The sequence below is a fragment of the Mus pahari genome, chromosome 10 (genome assembly GCF_900095145.1).
Source record: "Mus pahari chromosome 10, PAHARI_EIJ_v1.1, whole genome shotgun sequence".
NCBI classification, from domain to species: domain Eukaryota; kingdom Metazoa; phylum Chordata; class Mammalia; order Rodentia; family Muridae; genus Mus; species Mus pahari.
The window spans coordinates 93,023,437-93,030,520 of record NC_034599.1 but is presented as its reverse complement, the minus strand read 5'-3'; positions in this window follow the sequence as shown (position 1 = coordinate 93,030,520).

The following is a 7,084-nucleotide window of genomic DNA, read 5'->3' as shown; positions in this document are numbered from 1 at the left end:
TCATTTCTCTAAATTTATTTGCATAATTAACATATTCCTCAACAGTTGTATGCACATATGCAAAACATTCTAGTCACACTCTTCCCCCCCACATGCCTCATCCTCCCCCTGCCCTCCCTCTCTTACTCTCCTCCCTCTTTCCCTGACTCCCCCGTCCCACCAAGTCCCCCTCCCACGGTCACACCTTTTTATGTTCCTTTTGCTTTTTGACTCACTAGTTTTAACTAGGGCCACCGGCCGGAATGTGAATGTGGTTGTCTCGCTTCTCGATCCTTAGCTTGAACCTGAATCGCAAGAAAAATTTCAGAGGTCAAATGTCTGTCTGGGTCTCTCTAATTACCAACCATCACATGGTATGGAAAAGAGGACCTAAAAGAGTCCCTCCGTGCTCAAAGAAAAGTGATGAAGATTTAAATAAAACAATTGAAAGTCTTAGTTTGCACTTAATTTTAAGTGTGTGAAGTTAGAAAAGTAATTGCTAATGAGTGTAACGCAGTGGGAGAGACTGTGCCTGTGAGGCCCTTGATTCAGTGTCCAGCACCAAAAAGAAAACAGAAAGGAAGGGCGAGCGGGAAGGAACCGAGGGGGAGAAATAGTCCTCAGGTATGTCACTTAGTGTTTGCAGGATCGATGACAAATATTTATGGTTTTTTTTTTCTTACTTTGTTGACTTCTTGGACAATCTCCAGGCTGTGCCTCAGCCTGAGAGGCCCAAAACCTCTAGGCAGTCATCAGGAATCAGATGCCCACAGACGCTCTCGCACGGACACAGCAAGATTTCAGGGTCTTCCTCGAGGATCATCATGTCTTTGATTTTTTCTATTCTTAACAATTTGCATGTGCGCATGCCCCGGGAATGGTTTTGAATTGCTATATTCCTCCTAGCTTCAGTCAAGCTGATTTTCAACACCTCACAATCCAGAGTTGAAAAGGAACAAGGTATTCTATTCATAATGTACCAAGCAGGCACAAAATGAGCAGGGAAGGGGTCAAGAATTGGAGACTACACTTCAGCCAGGTGTATGGGACATGCCTCTAATCCTAACCCTCCCTCAGGAGACAGGGGTGGGAAGAAAGGTTGTGAGCTGGACACCAGCCTGAACATTGTCACAAGACAACAAGACCCCAATTCAAAACAAAACAAAACAAAAATCTCATATACATATACATGTACATATACATGCTGTGGTGCAGCTATTAAAATTAGTAAGATATTTTACTAGAGCTGGGGATATAGCTCAACTTATGAAGCACTGCCTACACCACCGTGGGGAACATGTAGACCTGAGTTTGGATGCTCAGAACCACAAGAGCCAGGCAATGTGATGGCCAACCTGTAATACCAGCACCCACAAGACAGAGGTAGGCTATCTCCCAGACAAGCTGGTTAATTACCTAGACAAACTGGAATCAGCAAGCTCCAGGTTCTGCGAGAGGACCTGAACCAGTAAACGCAATGGTGAGCAATCAGAGAAGACATCTGAAATCAATTTTCAGCCTCCTCACAGTGGGGCACACACACACACACACACACACACACACACACACACACACGAACACAGGCACATACTTACACGTACCTCTGAGCACATGCACCCTCACACAGGCAATCACACATTCATATACACACACATGCATGCCATACTCACATACAAGCAAAAATATTTTTAAATACATTCTTAATTTTTCCTAATATGAATTATTAAGTAATACATTGAAAAGTGCCCTGGAAATATATTCTAAAATATTAATTGGTTGCTTCTGGTTAAAGATACAATTTTCCTCTTTATTTAATAAGAATGAAGGTTCTAACCAGGTATGGTGGTGAATGTCTTCAATCCCAAACTTCTGAAGGCAGAAGCAGGCAGACCTTGTGAGTTGGAGACCAGTCTTGGTATACTTAGTTCTAGGCCAGCTACAGCTGTATAGTAAGAGCCTGTCTCAAAACAAAAGATTTTTTTTAAGTATATCTAGACAAAAACTAAAGGCTGAAAGCAGATTTTTAAAGGCAAAAACTATATTTCAGGCATCTTGAAAGGAGAAATGAAGTAATAGTGAACCCAGGAACTTCCCTCACACTGAGTGCCCTGATTCTTGTTCCTTCCGAGACACTTCGGTGTTCATCTCTCCACTCAGTCACCTCCACTCACTGAGACCCACATCCCTGTTAAGGAAAAAGACCACAAAGGAGATAGACCATACTCAAAGCTTTTGCTCAGGCCAAAACAAGAACTAAGGAGTCCAGTTAACCCTTTGGACTGCTCAGAGAGGCCGCATAATCTTCACCTTCACTCCACTCCCACCAGCTCCCAACACCATTTCCTGGACAGAAGAACCAGACAAGTAGAAAAATGTTGGGATGTTTCCAGGAAGGAAACCTACTGCTGGCAGCTGGTGGAGGCCAAACCAATCCAACTGTGTGGGAGCCCAGGAAGAGATGAGAGCCAGACCCAAACATGTAACAACTGGAATTCACTAAACTGAGTCTACAAACAAGGGGCCCCACATGAGCTGAGCAGAAGAAACAGTATCTCTAAAGAAGATTTAGGGGTACTCGGCGGGTTTCAGAGGATCGTCTAAGTGTCCGTTTGTGTAGAAGCCATTTGGGTTGTTCCGAAGCTGAGGGAAAAGCTGGCTTTTTAGTAGAGGAAAGCTGTAGAAACAAGTATCATAAGAAAACAGACCCCAATACCTTGGACGGACAGGAAATTTAAAAGTACAATGATAGTGCAATGTCACTTGAACTTTTAAAACTGTAGAAAAAAATTCAATTAACATTGAGGTCATTAGCATCTATTGAGAATCTGTCAATCCCACAAAATAGTTTGGGGCATTTTTGAAAGTAACTGAATATTAACTTCTAACCTATAGCTGAACCTGGCTCTAACCCAAAACCTAACCCTAACAATAGTTAAACCTTAATCCTACCCTTACTCCTAACAGACTTTAACCTTAACCCTATCCTAGACCTAAACCTTAACCCAAGCTCAAACACGAACACTAACCCTAACCCTAATGTTAACACTAGCCCTAACCTTAGCCCTAAGTCTAGCCCTAATCCAGGCCCTAGCCCTAACCCTAACCATAGCCCCAAACCTGCCCTAGTCTTAGCCCTAGCCCTAACCCCAAGTGTCACATTACCCTTAACTCTAACCCTAGTCCTTACCTGGCCCCTATGAGGTGTTGCCGTCTTTGTTTTAGAGGTAAAGAAACCAGTTTTAAAAGGTCAATTATTTTGACTAAGTAACTGCCCCATCATCCCCAGGGCTATGCTGGACTTAGCACCAAAGTCCTGTGTTCTGGAAAATCTCTCAGCAATCAGAAAACGAGACAGCAGTGCCAAGACTGCCCGGCCAGTAAATAGGGGAGCTTGTGTTCTACCACACCGCACTCTCTCCCAATTACACAAGAGAGGTACCAAGGAATGGGAAAAATGCACATGGACACATAAAAGCATTGGGAGGGAGAAAAGAAAGGAGGGAAAGGTAAATAAACAAGGGAGAGAGGAAGGATATGAAGCTAAGAAACACAACACTTAAGCCAATCTGCTACAGTTTTTTAGTTTTAATTCTCTGATTTCAAAAACCGTTAAGAAGGAGCAAGTGCATCCTAAGGGCACACGGTTTCCCAATGCAGCGAAGGGCATGTGGCCAGCTTGTCCCTCCCAGCAACACTCAGCCCCTGGGAAGTTCTCAGCATGTTCTGTGGTGCGTGTGCACACCTAAGGGCTGCCACTCTAAAGGCAACTGTGGTTTGATGCAGCCCCGAAACGGCACTGTGTGTAGAAGAAACAGCTGTGTCCTCCAGCCGAGGCAGCCGAAAGCTCAAACTGGATCCACTTCATCCCTGAAAGCCCCTTGACTTTGAGGGTTCTCTAATCGCATTTGGTGGGGGGTTGGGAGGGGGCGTCAGTATCCCTTCTTCCTGAGTGCCTGCCCATTCCTTTGCTGTCTCAAGTGCAGCTAGAAGTGACTGGCTCACCCTGGTTTCGAGTTTTTGACCAGTCCTGGTCTTGCCCGTTATCAAAGCTGCCGCCTTTAGCCCTTGTTGATGACAAAATCTTATTTATTTTGTTCAGCGGCCCAATTTGAACTTCCCCTAAAGACTATCTTGAGAGTAAAATATCAAACATATTAAGCATGTAGGACTTGCCACCCATATTTACTGCCAAAGAAGGGAGGTTGCCATGGCAATGCCCCTGTGAAGAGGATAGAGCTTGGCTGAAGGGTGACTAAAATACCATAATGGAGCACAGGCTGCTGAGCCAGCCTGAAAAAATCTCCATGATACAAGGAATGTTTGCCCAAGTCTTAGGAGCCAAGTTATCATTAATAGAGAGTGGGGAAAAAAATGTCTGATGTTAAACAAACACTGCAAAAGGCAGGGGTGGGTGCGAACGAGTGGAGGCTCTTGGTGAGTAGATGCGACCATGTGTTTTATGAGGACTGTAGGAACAGCCATCCTTCCCCACCGCCAGTCCACACCAGTTCAGACCCACCAACCCCATTCATTTATCCACAGAGAGGTATAGCCAATGGTAGAAAGAACCCCAGAGAGAGTTACCAGGAGTTCACTGACAGTAAGTGACTCTGACAGCCTCCTTGGTCCCACACAGCAACACTGCACCTGCTCCTTCTCTTTGACCCCATGCCCATGAGGATTTCTTAGGAATCTGTACAAAGGAAATCACCCTCAATCCACAAAGGGCTGTGGCAGTGAACTTCAATGCATGGTTGATTTTCATTGTGTAAAACACAAGGTGGAGGGCTGGGAGGAGAGTCACAGACACACACACACACACACAGAGAGAGAGAGAGAGAGAGAGAGAGAGAGAGAGAGAGAGAGAGAGAGAGGAAGACAGAGAGAGAGAGAGGGAAGGGGAGAAAGGGGGAGAGAGAGGCAGGCGAGAGAGAGGCAAGGGAAAGGGGGCAGGAGAGAGCAGGAGGCAGGGGGAGAGAGAGGCAGGAGAGGGGCAGGAGAGAGAGAGGGAGAGGAAGAGAAAGGCAGGAGAGAAGAAGAGGGAGAAGGAGAGGAAGAGAGAGGGGGAAAGGAAGAGGGAGAAGAGAGAGAGGGAGAGGGAGAGTTCCAGCTGCAGAGAAGGAATTATACTATGGTGTGGTGAAATGCACAGACAATAGCTAGGTGTGGTGACACTCACCATCTAATCATAGTACTCTCCGCAAGGAGGCAAAGGCAGGTAGATGTCTGAGTTTGAGGCCAGCCTGGTCTACACGAAGAAATCCTGTCTCAAAAACAAACAAATGAACAAAACAGAAAACAAAATGCATATATATATTTAAAGAAGAAGGAAGAGGAGAATGAAGAAACCATTTAAAAAACAAAAAACAAAAAAACGTAAGAAGAACACATACTGCTGTTGTGGAGAACTGAGTTCAGGACATGAACAGTTCCAGCCAATCCAAACTGGGCTGGAATTGCTTAGCTCTTAATACAGTTTACTAAGTTCCTATAAGACCCAGATTCTTCCTGCACATATGAAATATAAACTCTGCACACGCTCCTAAGACAACTATCTAAACACCCTGTTCATGGGCAAATTTTTCATATGCAAATTTTTCTGGAAATTTTTGATAAGCAAACTTGGAGCTCCTGGATGCAGAGAACCCAGGTGTGTGCGTTTGTACATACAGGGCAGTCCAAGAGCACTGAGCCTCCCAGAGCTGCTATGATTGTCAAGAGTAACTGCTGGGCCTCGGGGTGGGAACACATTAAAAAGAGGCAGGATATCATATCAAGACAACAGGAATGAGGCTTTCATGTAAAAGAGAAGTTTCCCTTTAAAACCCAGGGAAGCCCTTAAAGTGAAGGAAAGAAAGATATCATAGACGGTATTTGATGGGGGATGCTAAAGGAGGGGCTTCCGAGAAATGCCCTGGACAAAGAAGAATATATTATAACCTTTCAGGATCTGGCAGGAAGTTCCATACCACGTGGTTCAGTCTGTGTGACAAGGAGCATGAAGGAGCCAGGTATGAGGTAGAACCATAAATTCAAGGCTGTGAAGTCACAGGCAGTATGGCTTCTCAAGTCTTTGTCCCTGAGAAAACCTATAAAGGGGCATAGCTTGGTAGTTTTTGTTCAGACGGTAACCAGGATCTTAGAGGGGCAGGCCCATAATGCAGTTTCATAATGCAATGAGTGGATCTGGTAGACTCCAGAGCATAAGGAATGAACATCTTAGAAAGCCTCATCTCAGAGAAGAAAAATGACAAAAAAAAAAATAAAAGAAAAAAATTCAAAATGTTTGCGTGAAGGAAGGGGAGGGCCCGTTCTAGATGTAATGGAACGGTTGCCATTGTGATTGTCCATCCTCTGTGGTGCACAGGCAGATATCTGAGTTCTAGGACAGGTAAACTGAGAGAAGAAGTAAAAATATCAATGGTCGCTTCTCCATTCTCAAAGTGCTCAGGTTAAGCCCCAGCCTTGTCGGAAACTCAGCTGAAGCTTCGAGGGGAAGCGAAAAGACTCTGAAACGCTGAGCATTGAGTAGTCATGAAGAGCCTCCGTTTTGGAGCCCAGGACAAGTAGTCAGACCAGGGACACTCCAACTGATGATGCATGAAAACAGTCCTGACCGGTTATCAATGGCTGTCAGGGGCATGGCTGGGGACCGAAAGCACACAGCGTCACACAAACTCACTCCCAAATCCACCTGCAGCTGAACCTCCACAACCACCCCTCCTCCATCACAATGAGGATGTGCTCCCCCTACCACCGGTGCACATTTAAGACTCCTTTCTTTTCTTCTCTCTTCTTGAGCAAGGATACACTTACAGAAGTGCACCCTCTCTGCTCTAACCAGTGCGGTCATTGTCAAACAATCCACCGAGCCCAGGAGCTCGTTCGTGTCGCATTATTGTCTCTGGGCTTCAGGATCCTTGACAGTCCTCAAGGGCTGCCGCTTCTCAGAGAACAACTCTCCGCCTAGTGGATCAGACTTCAGGATTTTAGTGCTGTTGTTATTTTTAGCATTCTTCTTGTCTCCGCTTCATCCTACAGATTGCAACCGTGAGACGCGTTGACTTGCTTCGAGGCTCTTTTGTTCTCCCGGGGAAAGCTTCTG